Below are 16,664 nucleotides of genomic sequence, written 5' to 3'. Positions count from 1 at the left end.
CTGATACACTTCCTCTACAGCCTAGGTGTGCAGTTATAAGATAGCACCTTGCCTCATGTATCTGACAGCTCCTCACCTAGACATTGTTTTATGTGCCAGTACACAATTATGCTGTCTCAAAGCCTTTCTGGATGCCCAGAGAGAATGACACACTTCCTGCCGGTGGTATCTCCACCCCTGTGCATACTTTTAATTACACTGGATTAAAATTACATATCTGGAAGATTCTTGATATCAAGGTCCATCTCTGTATGCCTGGTATTTAGGACACTGAAAGTTTAATCAATGCTTCAGAATTTATGCATCACCTCTATACTTAGCCCACTAATGTGCCTGTGCTGAGCACAAATATTTGTGGAATGAATGACTAAACAAATGAATGATCAAATTTAGATGGAAAGCTGTCCCCACCCTTGCATTAGCCTTTTTTTTTTTTTTTGCAATTCCCCAGAGCCAAGTTCATTTGATTTTTTATTTCTATTACGTGGAATAATTACACCAATCGAATTGTATTGCATCAAATAGCTGAATATGATGCTATGGTTAATGATGATTGATGTAACTAAAGTCTTCCACCCCAGGGAACATGAATCAAATCTCCTTTCTTATTAGTTACCATCTGGGCACTTGGGTAACTGCTGGAAAACCAAAGGGACCTCACCCTAAGAAAGCACTGTAGCAGAAGAATCATTGTCTCGTGGGTGAACAGCCAAGAAAGTCTCATGAAGATTTGTTTTTCTAGATTTCCTAGGAGCTCTCACTCACCCATGCCATGTGGTAGCTTTGCAATATATCGGTTGGCTAGGCTGAACTGTCTAATTGCCTTTCTTCTATGCTTCCACTCAGAGTGGGCTTCAAGGAAGACTCTTGGGACACTTGCAGGGTGGAAGACAACCAGCAGCCATTTTGCAGCCCATATGCATATTGCTGATCTGCTGATCCACCTCATTGGTGTGAAGCAATGCTGAACCCGCAATAGGCCGATAATAAATCCACATAAAATCTCCAGCTTCTCATTGTTCTGCTTCTTTGGTTGCATTCTGATGGATACTCCCGCCATGGTATCATCACCTACCACCCTCCTGTCACTCATTTGGCTCCAGCCTTACTGGCTCCTTGACATTCTCCAAACACACCAGCTAGGCCCATTCTACAGATAAGGTTGGTAACTTGCCCACGGCAACATAGCTAGTAAGTAAACCCACGTTCTTCACGGCTACACGTTCTGCCATCCCCTCCACTAGAACAAAGATAGGCTGATAATCATCTTTGTGTGATCCCCACACCTAGAACAGATCAGGACACAGGATAAGTAAACACTAAATAAATATTTGCTGAATGAAATGTGTAGCTTTAAAGCAGTTTTGTCTTCATCCACTTTCCCTTCGGGTGCCTTGCCTCATCCCTCTCTACCCTCCTGGGCGCCCTAGTTACCTTCTCTTGCCCTGCATGCACACACGTGCACCCGCCTGATGCATGGTCTTTTGTTCTTTTATTCCTTCTTATCAATTACTTCCTCTGGCTTGTCAATCATCTGGATGACGCCCTCACAGCACCCTTCAATCTGTCACCTTTTTAGTCCCCGAAGAATCCAAAAGTGAATATGTTATTCCAGATAGAGCACCAGAAAACAAGACCAACTCTTCTTTTCAGTTCGCTCTTTCCACAGAGGAGCCTCACTCCATTTATTGAGCCTGTGAAGTGGTGCCTTTCTAAGACTTACTATTCTCCTCAAGGCTGGAAGTAGCCAAGAAGAATCCTGAGTGGAAAAAAGCATTAAGTGAGACTGAGTCAATGTAGATATGAGGAATGGCCACAAGAATGCTTTGGCACCTCCACTGCAATACTTTCCCGGATAACACAATTTTGAATAGCCCACTCCTGCCATAGACTGAATATTTGTGTCAACCCCAAAATCATACATTCAAGCCTTAACTCCCCAATGTGAGCATATTTGGAAGTGGGGGCCTTTGATGGGATTAATGCCCTAATAAGAGACAAGAAATATTGTCTCTCTCTCTCTACCACATGAGGGCACAGCAAGAAGGTAGCCATGTACAAATGAGAACGCAAGTACTCACCAGAAACTGAATCAAACTGCACCTTGATCTTGGACTTCCTAGTATCCAAAATGTAAGAAATATATTTCTATTGTTTAAGCCACCTAGTCTGTGGTATTTGATGATAGCAGCCCAGCTAAGACACCTCCCCATGAAAAATGTCAGATGGCTTCTTAAGGATGGTTCCCATGAGCTCAATAGAACTACTCAGTTCTTACAGATGTGTATTTGGACTGCCATGCAGCACTCCTACAGTCTCAATTATCCCATAGACAGGCTGACCAACCATCCTGGTTTGTCCAGGACTAAGGGACACAGTCCAGGACTAAGGATGCAGGATTTTCGGTGCTAAGATTGTATGAGCCAGTCAACTCGCTCATGGGTGACACTGCTGGTAGAGAATAGGTCTGTAGGGTAATTAATATGTGCTAGTAGATATACTCCAAAGCTGACAACTTGGATAATAAGAAGCCCAACTCACTTTGTATTTTAGAGTTGCATGAACTTTTTGAGCTAGAAAGACCTCAAGTTCAGCTTCAGATGTTTATAGATGTGAAAACAGGAGAAAAGAGGCAAAATGACTCCTTCACAGTCACCTATAACAGAGCTTAGGAAACAATCTGGATCCTCTGACCTTCTGCTCTTTTCACTCTGTCAGTTTTAGACTGTGTTCTCTGATGTGTCTTCCCCTGCTTTAATCAGAAAAGACATTATATATTTTAAGTTGGTATATACCTCTACAGGTATAAACCACACACACACACACACACACACACACACACACACACAGGGCAATAATGATGTTCATGATGATAAAAATAATAATGATATTAATAATGCTTATCAAGCACTTACTACATACCAGCCATAATGTATACCCATTCCATTTATCTAATCCATATAAAACCCCAAAAGTAAGTACTATTATTTTTCCATTTTACAGATTAAATGATAGAGTCAGGATACAAATGTGCACACTGTGTCATGAGAGCCCCTGCTCTGTTAGGTCAAAGACACTCTGAAAGTCAGAGTAGTTCCGCCTCTAAACTATCACATTCAAGAGAAAGGAAGGAGGTGGCTGGGTGGCTCAGTTGGTTGAGCACCCAACTCTTGGTTTCAGCTCAGGTCATGATCCCAGGGTCATGGGATCGAGCCCTATATTGGGCTCTGAGCTCAGTGGAGAGCCCGCTTGAGATTTTCCCTCTGTCCCTCTCTCCCACTCACAGGTTTTGCTCTTTCTCTCTCTCTCAAATTAAAAAAAAAATTAAAAAGAGGAAGGAAGGGACTCAACCTGACAGGACCATGGATGTTAAAATATCTACCATGGCCCAGATGTCTTTTTGCTCCCCAAAACATACCTCCTGGCCAGTCTTCACATTCTGCTTAAATCATGGAAGGATAAATCCTTGCATGTTCCAGGACCCCGGTCTCACATTCTTGTTCTGATGCTACTAGATATACACATTTTTTTAATTAAAATTTTTTTTAATGTTTATTTATTTTTGAGAGAGAGAGAGAGAAAGAGAGAGAGAATGAGAGCAGGGGAGGGGCAGAGAGAAAGGGAGACACAGAATCTGAAGCAGGCTCCAGACTCTGAGCTGTCAGCACACAGCCCGACTCAGGGCTTGAACTTGTGAACCGTGAGATCATGACCTGAGCCAAAGTTGGACGCTTAACTGACTGAGCCACCCAGGCACCCTGATATATACATATTTTTGTCTGCGGATTGTTCTCAAGGAAATTCCATTTGTCCTTGCCTACAACCCTCTCCCATTGTTCCTGCCTGCATGGCCATGGCCTCCTGACCTTGACTGTCATCCTCGTATTCTGTGTTTCCATCCATGAGCCATCACAGTGACACCTCCCAATTTAGCATCATGTATGAACGTCATTACCAGGAGCTTAGTCGTTCTTCCCAGATCATTAAGTGATGATGGCTAAATTGGGTCTTCTCACCTGACCCCATCATACCCCGAGAGCTATGGTCATTTGTCATCACACCCTTCGCCCCCATCTCCCAGCCAGTTCTCACTCTGAATGGCACGGTTTCTACCCTGGCCAATTTGAATTAATTTCTCAGGCAAGATTTCAGGCCATTTCTCCTTCAAGTGATTTTATTAAAATCTAGATATATTACATCCACTGCATACTTCTCACCTTCTAGAACTGTGATTTGCTTTTTTATACTGATCAAAATGTCCTGACATGGTTTGTTCTTTTGTAAATTCCCTCTCTTTACTTTGTTCTGTTTAACTGACTTTGTAAATTTCTATCATGGCTTCATCTCTTAATTTGGTTTTGAAATTAACCAAATTTAATTTCAAATTACTTGGGAATGAAGGTGGATGTAAAGGCAATGGCTGCCCCATTAATATGACTTCTTCCCTTCTGAAAACACAACTGTTCTTAGATAGCTGTTATTTTTTTCTTCCCTTCCTATTTTCTGACAGCTCTATTAATGGGTTGTGTCTCAGATGTAGCTCCATGTGAGCAGGTGACTTGGCTGTCCTTTCCCCTCTTGTATCCCAGCACCCACAGTGATGCCGGGCATGGACTAGGTGCTCAGTGAATATTTACAAAGACATATACACTTTGCAGTGCACACAGTCCTTCCATATCCATTCCCTCACCAGATCCTCAGACCCCACGTGGTAAGCTGGATGGATATCATTATCCCCATGGCACAGATGAGGAGACTGAGCTTGTGAGAAGTTGAAGGCAACAGAGTCTAGTGGTTAAGAACTCAGGATTGGCAGAGAGACTTGAGTTCCAATCCCAGCTCCTGTTTCTCATAGTTACTATGAGCTAGTCTGTTAACTAGCTGAATCTATTTTCTCATCTATAATAGGAGAATAGTAGCACCCAGTTCATAGTGTTGCAGATGGAAGCAAGATCATGGCAATGAAGTATTTAGTCTCTGGCACTTGATATGCCAATGCTGCCTTTCTAGAAACTGTTCATGGTAGGTAAGTACAGAAAGGAGACCACAACCCAGGTCTTCTCCCAGGTCCAATGCCCATGCTGACACCCCACGAGCCCTCTACAGTAACCATGGCAATGGGGACCCTTTAGTATCCTAGAACTGGCCTCTCACTTCCACCTGTCACAGGCAAGGTCAGGGCACATACACCTAACCCTTCTTTACATTCATCAGGCTTGGGGAACAGCGCCCTGATGTGAGAACATTTGCGCAGATGCGGCACTACGGTCGGGCCTGCAGGGTCTGACCACAGGCTCCTTCTAGTCTGGCCTCTTCCCTCCTGCCACAACAGACCTATCCACCGATACATCCCTGCCACACTGCGGCTTTGGGAGGATTCAGTGATGATGCCATTTATGGTAACAACCCTCCTTTCCATTCACAGTGTACTTTGCAGTTTATAAATGGCTTTCATTTGATCTCCCAACAGACCAGGGGCAGGCAAGGCAGGGTCCTAACTCACTCCTTCTCAACAGACAAGGCTCTGTGTGTGCTGTGATTTCCCCAAGCTACGCAGCTGGAAATGTGGAAACCTGGGCTTCTCTGTCCACACCAGGGCTCTTTGATTTGTGCTCTCTCTTCACTGCCTTCAATTCACCTCCTTCTATGCTGCTCCTCTCTTCTACCCCTCCTCTCAATTTCCATAGCCCCTATACCACCCTTCTTCATCCTTCACAAAAACAATATACCTTGAATATATCCAGAGGTTGAACATGGGACGACACATAAAATTTTAAATTCGCATTTAACTCCTCAGGTTCTTATCCTATGAGTCCCCTATCTCTTGGTTACATGCCTGGCACTTTAAGAAACTCTGTGCAAAACTATTTAATCAGATATAGCCTATCTGTCATCCTATAATCATCAGGCGTCTATCTGTAGAGGCATCATGGTGGTCACATCACAAGGAGTAGAAAAGGAGGTGCCTAGCCTCTAAGAGTTTACAGTCTGATTGGGGAGACATGAAGAAAGAAATATGAGCCATAGAGGGGGACAATACACAGTAAGTGGCCACTGTGTGGTACTACAAAGCTCTGTGACATTGTGAAGAGCTGAGGTAGTCAGGCAAAGTGTCCCAGAGGAAGTGACACTTGATTTAAGCTTTAACGCATGCTAGAATCAGGGAGAAGGTATCCAAGATAAAGGGACCAGCGTAAGAGCCCCGGAGACAAAATGGCACCTGGGATATTGGAGGGTCATGAGTTAGCAGAGCCTGGTTTTGGCAAAGGGTTCCATTAAAAGGGATGGATGCTGAGGTGAGACCAAACTGTGGCATACTGAAAGCCAAGCTAAGAAGCTTGGGCTTTATCTGGTAAGGCTAGCCTATAGGGGGCATCAAAAGTGTTTTGTTGGGAGAGTGACATATGGGCACAGAGTTTTGACTGTGGTCCTAACAAAAGATAGTACATCAAGGCAAGAAACATGACAGAGACTGAGAACAAAGAGAAATTTAATAGGGCTACCCAAAAACATAACGCAATACAGCTGTTGGAGCACATGGGCTCCAGAGTACATTTCCACAGGGCAGCCAGAGCAAGGGGGAGCTCGCAAGAGATGCATGTTCAAACAGAGCTAGAATCTAGGAGAAATGATCACCGCTCTCCAGATAGCCACAGAGTGCAACCTCTGCTCCACTTCCCTGAGTTTTCCTAACATTCTCCGCATTTGCAATTATATGTTTGACAGCTTTCTTCTCCCAAAGCATTGTAAGCATTCTGAAGCAAGGAGCCAGCCTATCTTACTCATTCTTATTCATGCTAAGCCCCAGCCCCTAATAACCCTTAGAGGCTCAATAAAGTTTTACAGTTTACATGAAAGTGAGATTCAAGGGCCGATTAAAGGAACAGCAAAGCTGCCCTAGAGATTGAGGCAGTGTGATAGAAAGGAAGAAATGTAGAAGAAGCAGGAGTTTGATGTTAAGTTCATTGAAGAAGGTGAATGGTCAAAAAGCATGTACCTGAAGTCCCCACCTGATATGCCCTCAAAGCTCTCCCCAATCTGTGCTAAGGTTCCTTCAAGTAGGTAACTCCTGGTTGTCTGACAACTCCTGGTTGTCAAAATCTCCAAATCTCTGACATCCAACACACATCAGACACACAAAAAACGGATGTGGAAGGGTGGACCAATCTTGGTTTGGAGCCCATGGAAACCACAAAGGCGGAATGCACTGTCAAATGTATAGCTCTGTCTATATTGGCTCAGGGACCTTGACACTTCAAAACTACGGGGCAGAGAAAGATGCCTGGCCCCTCCTCCCCTCCCTCTACCATGGAACCAGAGACCCTGCCCTGATGACTAAAGACAAAAAGATAGAAAGCACCTAGACCTGCCATTCCTTGCATTAGGCAACTGCCTCAGAAAAGTTTTAGCAAGGAGAATAAGCTTGAGAGCCTCGAGGGAAACTTAATAAAACCTCATTGTGTTCACTAAAGAGCAGGGGACAGGAAGAGAAAGAGAGGAAAAGAGAGTTCGCAAATACAAATATTTATAAACCAGAAAGAAACAGAGAGGACAGGAGGGTGTGAAAAGGAACATAACAGTTCTTTATGGGGAATTGACTTGGCTCAGTCTTCAGGGGTAGCTGTAATCCCTGAACTATTTGCTTATCCCTTGGTAGCTTTGGGAAAGTTTTTAAATATCTTGATCACATCTGCTCCCTTAGGGCAGTGGAAAGAATGCAAGACGGGGGCATGATAGCACCCTGGACTTGAATCCAAGCAAAGATAATTCAGAGCTGGGTGACCCTAGGTGAGAGGCTGAAACTCTCTCTCTCTCTCTCTTTTTTTTTCTTGAGAGAGAGAGAGCGCACGAGCATGTGAGCAGGGGAAGGGCAGAGAGAGGCAGGTATACAGGATCTGAAGCAGATCCTGCACTGACAGCAGAGAGCCCGATGTGGGACTCGAACTCATGAACCGTGAAATCATGACCTAAGCCAAAGTCAGATGCTTAACTGACTGAGCCACCCAGGCTCCCCAAGGGGCTGAATGTCTTTAAACCTCAACTTCCCCATCAGTGAAATGGGAACAACAGAAGCTCCCTCACTGGATTATTGTGCGGAAGCAATGGCCGGTATACATTCAGCTGGAGCATATCACATGAGAAATGCACACCATGTCCCTGACACCCAGCAAACCAACAGCGGGAGTCGGCTGGGGCCTCCTTTCCCTTCTCCCTTCAGACCCACTGGGAAATTGTGGGATTAAAAGAAATCACAGACACAAGCATTTTCATTCCTCTGACCACATGCTAGGTAAATATTAACATTCTTCTTATGAACAGCAAGGTAAAGGGTCTTATTTGGATTATTCTCAAGGCAAATTAGTTGAAGGCGAGGTGTCTGGCCAGGAGCAGATAAGGTCAGATCTCACACAGACGACCTCCAGCCTGCTCAGAGGCTCCTGGGTGGAGGAGATTAACGCCCACTCCACGCTTCTGGGACCCCAATGATGGAATAAATAATTCATTTCCATCCCTGTATCTCCTCCTGCTGCCTAAATTCAGATTTAAGTTTCAAACACTTGCATTTGTAACTACAATAACAACCAACATCCTGGCCAGCGCCCCCCCACCCAATTCCCCCAAGTGGTGTGCATTCTCTCTGACTCTCCTGCAACTGGATTAATCCCCAGGGAAACCCTAAGACCCACACTTTAACCTTTCTCAGAGCGGATTGAATAACTAGCTCTACGTACAGCTGTTTATGCGGTATCCCTGAAGGCACTAGGTAAACACCTGAACCCTGGCAACTGCCAGCTGGAAATCGGAGCCAAGCTTCGTCATAGATCCCTTAGCCAACATAGGCACAGGCAACTAATTGTGAAATAAGAGCCACCTAACTCACTTCTGGTCTCCAGTAGCCACGCCAGGCTTCTTTTATCTTCCCTCTAGTAAATAAATACTTCCCTCCAAATAAAACAATGGAGTCAACCAGACAGTTAAATGTCCTGCTTTGTTGTATCATCAGATTACATTTCCTAGGCATTTCCTCCTTTATGCTGTTGTTTAGATCTGATTCCTACTGGGGGATTATACAGACAAGAAATTGGAAGAATAAGATCAAATAAGGCTGTACAGAACACAGGGAGAGCGAGACCAACACTGCATATGCAGAAGAAACTTGGTTGAGAGCATACCCACAGGAAGCTGATGTGCAGGGTTCAGCCCCAGGCTGGCAAAAATGTATGTCATCACCGCCATGGGTCTCCCAGGCCTCCAGCAACCACTCATGTGTAAGGAGAAGCTCTGGGGAATTTGAACAAAGGGTGGGACTTGAGGCTGGGACACATATGATGTTCTTACCTGTTGAGAATTATAACCAGCATAGAATGGGAGCTTGGGAGCCATGTAGACCTCCCAGAATTGGGTCCCAGAGGTGATCTTTTAGAGACATAGGCTTTTTTAGGAACATGAGGTCGAGTCTGGTGGAGATGGAAATACAGGCTACGGCCATGTTTCTCTCCTGGTGCGAATGTGTATCTGTCACAAACACCATGACTGAGTTCCCGGGAAATAAGCCAATGTCGCCATACCCCATACAGACATGGGGACAGGCAAAGATTATCACTCCACTTCTACCATCTAAAGAGGAGGAGAAGGCTTGAGTTTCACCAGGCATCTGCTGGCTTGCCTGAAGATAACAAATGACTCCTAAGAATTTGGGTCTCAGCTCCCCCACCTACTTCCAAAGACACGCTGTTCTTCTCTTTTACATTCTGACTTATTAAGGAACCATATAAGGCTCAAGGTGACAGCCTTACGGACTAGCCCCTCCACAGTGCGGACCACACTTCGTCAGCCGCCTGAGTCTCCCCCGGAAGCCTGATAGAAATGCAGCATCTCAGGCTCCACTCCGAGCCTCCCAGATGAGGAGCTGCATTTTAACAAGATGTTCGGATGATACATATGCACCTTAAACTGTGAGAAGCACAGGCCTAACAGCAGTTTCAGAAAGGTCAAATGCAACATTGTTGCTAAGGGGCAGCAGCAGTCCATCAGAGAGGGGGTTTTGCCCTCCAGGGGCTTGGTCTGGATGCAATAACCACATCCTTCCAACTACTGTAGCTCCGTCAGACCCATTCTGTTCTGCCTGCCACACTGGCTGCCCCTTCAGCCAAAGGCCCCTGTGACATGGGGGGTGGAAGGGAGGTGATGAGAGTGGTGGTGACAGGTCAAGGTGGAGCTAACGTCAGCAGTGACACTAGGGAGGCACCGCCTCAAAAGCCCAGACAAAATGTGTGGCTGAGAATTAGGTCAGTGTGCCAAGGGGCAGCAGCTGATTAAGCAGCAGCTAAAAAGAAAGACTCTGTGAATGAGGCGAGGCATTTGAGAAAGAGATATTTACTGAGAGCCACTCCGTTAAAAACACACTTGAGACTAGAGGGCTGCCTCACTCCGCCATCCATCAGTAGCAATCCACGTCAGCTGACCTAAGCAGGGGCCCGAGATCCAGGCAGGAGGATGCGACTCCATCAGAGCCCTTTTCACCTGAAGCAAGTCGCACCTGGCATGCCCTCCAGCCCCGCAGACATTTTCCCCGCCTCCTTTCATGTCAATAAAGTAAGATCCCCAGATACGGATTCCTTCATTACGTGGATGCCAGGATTCCAGTGGCCTTCACCTCGCAGCTCTCTGCTTCCAAGTAGAGCCTCTGCTACTACACGCCCATCCCCCCCCCCACTGATACCCTCTCCTCATGCAATAGGGGCACTTAACAGCCAAGCAGAGAGGGTGAAAGATACACACCCAGAGTTTCCTGATTCCTGATTAAGGACTTGGTTGAGTTTGGCTTCAGATTTTTCCAAGTCTCCCATTCGGGTGCAGCTGGCTTCAGCTACACAACATCCATTCCCCTAGTCCCAAAACTTGGGGTCAAATATCCAGCCTCCCCCTGAATCTCCTGTGCTGCAGGGAAAACCAACTCTTCCCCTTAATTCTGGAATGTGAGCATATGAGTCAGGACTCAGATACCAGCAAAATTCATCCCTCTGACGACAGTGATTGGGTCAGAGACAAACATCTGACTTACGATGGTCCAATTAGTTGGAAACCCCAGAAATGTTGCTGAATTGCTGGGGAAGATTGCTACTCTTCTCACTTACATGAACCGAAAAGCAAATCACCCTGGGAATGGCCATCAGCCATCTGGGGATCACTAGGGAAGCAGCCTGCCAAGAAGGAAGCAAACACCAAGAAAGCAAAGCCAAAAAATGGGCAAAGTGAGACACTAGGTCTTGGTCAAATCCTTTGAGTTACTAGACTTTTCAAGAACTGAGACCATAAATTCCCTTTGTTGTTTAAAAGGCAGCTGAGGTGAAAGTTCTGTTATTTGCAGCTGAAAGCTTCCTAGGTGACATACCAGGTAAATAAATCATTCCCTGCTGGGAAGAAAGATAATGTCTCACCAAAATTCTCTTGGCCTGGGCATATATTAGACCCTCCAGGCTCTCTTCTCCCCCTCCCCCCCCCCCCAAACGGATGGTCAGACCAAAAAAATAAATGAAATAAAAAATAATGAAAAAAATAAATAAACCTCTCAGATGAAGAGGCCGGTTAAACCGGCTACAGAAATTTAGCTGTCCTGCCTTTCTGCTTCCCCAGCTCTCTGAAACAATAACCCCAAGCCAGCTTAGGTTTTTAATCCTTTCTTTCATCAGGAGTTTCTTCCTTCACTCCATCTAAGGAGTTAAATATCGGAAACAAAACGTCCACCCCTCCCCTGATTCTGCGGCCCCCCTCCAAGTCTCCACTCCCTCCATCACTATATTTAGCGGGTGGAGACAGTCTTTCTTGTAATCCCAGTGCAATGCTCTGGGCTCTTTCCTAATCCCTCCACCTGTGAGATAATTGCTGGCATTTAGGAGAAAACTCAACAGTAATCATAGACTTGCACACAAAGACACAAAAAGAGGCAGATAAAACAGGAGAAAGAAAAGAGTCACAAGCCCAGAATTATCCACACTCTGACATCCATTCCAGAAGTACAACATGGCCAAAGGGATAAAGGCCCAGCTTTACAGGAAGGGGGTGCATTTCAAAATATCATGGTTGTAATGGTTCCTATACATATACTCAAGTAAGATAATACAAATGTAAAAATTAAAATGGCTTGCCATCATTTAACTATTCACAAGTCAGCCACAAATAATAAGCAAGCCTACTAAACCTGGATTCCTCTTTATTATTGTCTTAATGCAACAAGAAATTCTTCTGGGGCACCTTCGTGGTTCGGTCAGTTGATCATCTGACTTTGGCTCAGGTGGTGAGTTTGAGCCCCACATCTGCTGGCTGCTGTCAGCATGGAGCCTGCTTCAGATCCTCTGTCCCCCTCTTTCTGCCCATCCCCTGCTCATGCTCTCTGTCTTTCCCAAAAAAAGTAAAATAAACATTAAAAAAAAGTCTCTTAATCAAGGGTGTCCCGTGTTAAGTGATGAAGAGGGAAAAAAGATGCTGAGCTATTCTTACCCAATGATCAGAATAAAACAAAATGCTATAGAATCGGGCATTTGGCCCCACTTCATCAATGTAGGCTAAGATCCCAACTACATTTCTAGCTGTTGGTTTCTGGATGCAAGATTGAGATCAAATCCCTTAAAAGCTATAATAAAATTTCACGCATAACAAGTAGGTTTGTAAGCTAAGCTAAATGTGAAATTTGTTTTAAACAATATACAACACTTTAACAGAGTCAGACACTTCCTTTCTGGTTTGCTTTCTTCCTTGGAATTTGCAGGAGCACTGTGTGTCTCAAATTTGACTGATTATAAGAATTACTTAGACCTGCAGATTCTGGGTTCTACAGCAGGAACTAAAGGTCTTTAGTCTCATGAGTATCCAGGAGGATTCTTCTGACTTTGAGAAACATTATGGTAACTCGGAAGGGTTTTATTTAAAATGAAATACATGTATATATTATAGAAAAAGGGAGGGGCAGGGATCCTCTGTCTCGCAGAAACCATGGAGGCATTGCGTTTGTCAGTTTGAAGGAAGGTAGGCTGCAGAAGTCTAACAGGCCTGACACAAGATGATGGAAGAAGAGAACACAACTCACCACTGGGGCAGCTTCGGTCATCATGTCCACCAACCCCCTTTCCTTGTCCCCCTAGACACACAGCTAAACAACATTTCCCAGCCTCCTTTGCAATTAGATGGGATCACGTGATTGGGTTCTGGCACACACTACTTCCAGGCTTTAAGAAAATAATCCTTCAAGCTCCCTCTTCTCCCTTTCTCTCCATCTGCCAGTTGAATGCAGTGGAGGAGGAGGTTCCAGAAAATGACAAAGCTATAGGATGGAAGGTGCCTGAATGACTGTGTGGACCAGAGACCCCTCCTCCACGATGCACCAATCTGCACTGTAAATGGCGATGTGGACAAGAAACCTGTTAATATTAAACTTAGGGGATTTGGGGACTGTTTGTCACAGCAGTAAGTCTACCCTCACACACACCACTACTTCCCTATATCTCTCCATTCTATCCTGCTCTCCCAGCCTACTCTCTGGACTTCAGGGTCAGGTAAACACAGTCTAATTGGAAAACAAGCCACAAGTAGCTGCCACAGCCATGTCAGGATAATATCTCAACCTCATGGGAAACTACTTGCCCCTAGTAAAAGGCTCTCACATGTTAAGTAGCATTTGGTACAGACAAAACCCAAGACAAAAGAAAAAAATACATGAATAGGTTTTGGAATTCATTATAAAGGTGTTTTCCTCCTACCATATTGTGAGCTGCTTAAGAACAAAGACTGATTTTTATTCACTTTGTGTATCCCTTGTGCTCATTGCTTGTTAAATTCAATTAAACTTTGTTGTTACTGTCAAGAATGGAAGGAACATATTATTTATTAAAATTACAGCAAGAACCTGACATCTTTTATGCACTTAACATGTGTTAGTTCATTTGCTTCTCAATTTACCACCAGTAAAACAATGTATTGTTTATAATACATTATATGTAATATTATCTATATGCACTATTGAGAATATATTATAATAATATATGATTATCCCCATTTTATAGAAGGGAAAACTGAAGTTCGATAAAATTAATTGAAGTGATGATAGGCTAGGCTTTGAGGTCAGGCAAAGCTAAGCTTATCTTAGTTCTGGTGCTAGCTCTGTAACTACTTTTGCAACCTTGGACTTCTGTTTTCTTGCCTGTGAAAATGGGGCTAATGCCATGTGATCATTCTGAGATGTCTTTAATGCAACATGGTAATTCAAGCTTAAAAAAAATTGCTTTATGTAGAGAGGAATTGGTGGGGAAACTTAAGGATCATTTCAGGCAAGACAAGCCATCTCCAAGAAGGAAGAGGCACTGACTCTTCTAAAACAAACTGCCCAGCAAGGGCCAACAGAAGAGCCAGTAAACGGAAATGCAACCGCTTACCTCTAGGGAGAACGTCCCGTCTCTGTCCACCAAATGGATGAAACAAAAAATGCATAAAAGGCTTCCAGCTATGGGGTTGGCCAGAAAGGGCATAAAGGATGCTAGAGAGAAAGTGAGGCTGTGAATCCTCAAATGTATTTTTTTCCTGTTATTTTTGGAGGAAAGCCGACAAAAACAGGAAGGGATCTGGAATGTTGACAAAAATCATTATTCTCCACAAATTACTTTAACCTTGCCTCGTCAGTGACCTTCATACTACCACTGGTTTAATGACATTTATTTCAACAGTAGCTGATTTCACTATTAAACAGAGACGCAGCGCACAAGATAATACAACTAAATCACTCTTGTAAATATTTAATATCATTGCCTTTCTTTTTTCCCCTTTTAACAAATCACTATCAAAGCTGAGCACATAATAGAAAACACATTTATTTATTCTATCCTGGAAAAAAAGCTTAGTGCTCATGCATTTTATCTATCCAGTTCTCCAAATGACTTTGACACTTGAGAGCCCTTGTGATCAAAACAGTCTGAAGGAAGGTAGTTTTGCAACAATTTAAGAACGGATTTCATGTGCTGATCAACACCCCCAAAAGTGTTTAATCCATCAGACCCACGGCGAACCCTGAAGGAGAAAATTATTTTTTGAAGAAAACGAAGGAATAATATCGGCTTAAAGATACATAGTTCATACTTGAGGGAAAAAAAGGAATTATCCTTTTTAGTTAAAAAAATTGTAAATAAAATTACCAAACGATTCGTAAAGGAAGAAAGGAAGTGGGAAAACCATTAAGTAACAGTTGGAATATTAGTCCCAAGTGAATTTCCTCACGGGCATCCACTCTTATAAACTGGCAACACAGGACAGTAAAAAGAAAAAAACAAATGGGTGTGAAAGCTCTCTAACGTCATCTTGGTGTCACCACCTTACTTTAAGCCCAAAACAAAGCAGTTGACAGGGCCAGTCCATAAATGGTGCAAAGAATTCTAAAATCCTGAAAGTCAGAGCAATTTACAGACAGTGTCAAATGCTGGGTAGCAGTCAGCTTTCAGGGCAGTCACGTATTTAAGAAACATCTTCTTTTAGAGTGCCCACACTCTGATTTTTCCTGAACCTTTCTTACACTGCGTTATCAATAATGATCTCAGCAGCCTGTGGATGATCTATAACAAATACAGTTCTTGCAGTGATGATGACAAGTTGGTGGGAGGGAAAAGAAAATAGCACTGACAGTCAGAAGGTCTGGGTCCAACACCAACAACATGACAAATTATCATTGTGGCAACTAACAGGGCGTTTCTGCCCTCTTAGCATATGTTTTGTCATCCACAAAATCACTGTGGGATGAACTGAAGGAATTCTGAGCTTCCTTTGAGCGCTGAAATTACACGCTCCTAAAATTTGGGGAAGCAGATCAGCATTTTTTATAAAGTAACTCTTAGCTAAATGTTTTTTTGTTTTCTTCATGGTTCATGTAGTTTCATCAAGTAATAGAACGAAATCCCTTAACTCTCTGTGCACACATACAGACAAACACATCCACCAAACACCTAAAGAACAAACTGGCTTTATCAAGATTACTTTTTTTTATTATTATTATTATGGGAGGCCCTAAAGTAAGAGGCCAATGGTTCCCTCTTGCAATGGAAGTGCCCAAAGACCTCCTACTCCAAGTATAATGGAATCACAGCAAGCTTGCGTCTGTCCACGTTACCAAATTCTGCTAAGAGTTACTAGCTCGGTTATTTCTAGTGCCCACTCAACAAGTATTCACTGAGTCACTTCCACCATGAGGCAGTCACTGGTAGAGGCACTGGATATACCATGGTGACCAATACACTTATTGCCCTTAATTTTGTGGAGGGTATGTTCTTATAAACTACTAACTCCTTAACATTGTGTAGTGCCAGTCTCATTTGCACAGCACTTTAGCTGCATGATGCCAATTACTACCCAGAACAAACCTACCAAGTATCTATTTTACAGGCAAAGACATAGAAGATCAACAAGATTAATTTGTTCAAAGTCCCCAGATCCATGGTGATACGGACAATATGTACTTATGATGCTGATAACTAATGTTTTTTGTTAATGTTTATGATAACTAATGCTTTTTTAATGTTAGATCCAAGCTTTAACATTAGCCTTTGATATACATTGTCTCACCGGTTCCCAGCCATGCTGTGAAGTATGTAGTATTATTGTGCCCATTTTACCTATTAGGATAATAA

At 43.6% G+C, this 16,664-nt stretch overlaps 1 protein-coding gene across 8 annotated transcripts in view; it reads right to left on the bottom strand.

Moving 5' to 3' along the window:
* The window catches only part of NRXN3 (neurexin 3), a 1,570,788-nt gene that overhangs the window by 1,420,829 nt on the left and 133,295 nt on the right, over window positions 1-16,664 (bottom strand). The gene's annotated exons all lie outside the window — the stretch shown is intronic.

This window comes from Panthera tigris, chromosome B3, assembly GCF_018350195.1.
Source record: "Panthera tigris isolate Pti1 chromosome B3, P.tigris_Pti1_mat1.1, whole genome shotgun sequence".
Lineage (NCBI taxonomy): Eukaryota > Metazoa > Chordata > Mammalia > Carnivora > Felidae > Panthera > Panthera tigris.
The sequence above is the reverse complement of the archived record's forward strand: the minus strand, read 5'-3'. Positions and strand labels throughout refer to the sequence as shown.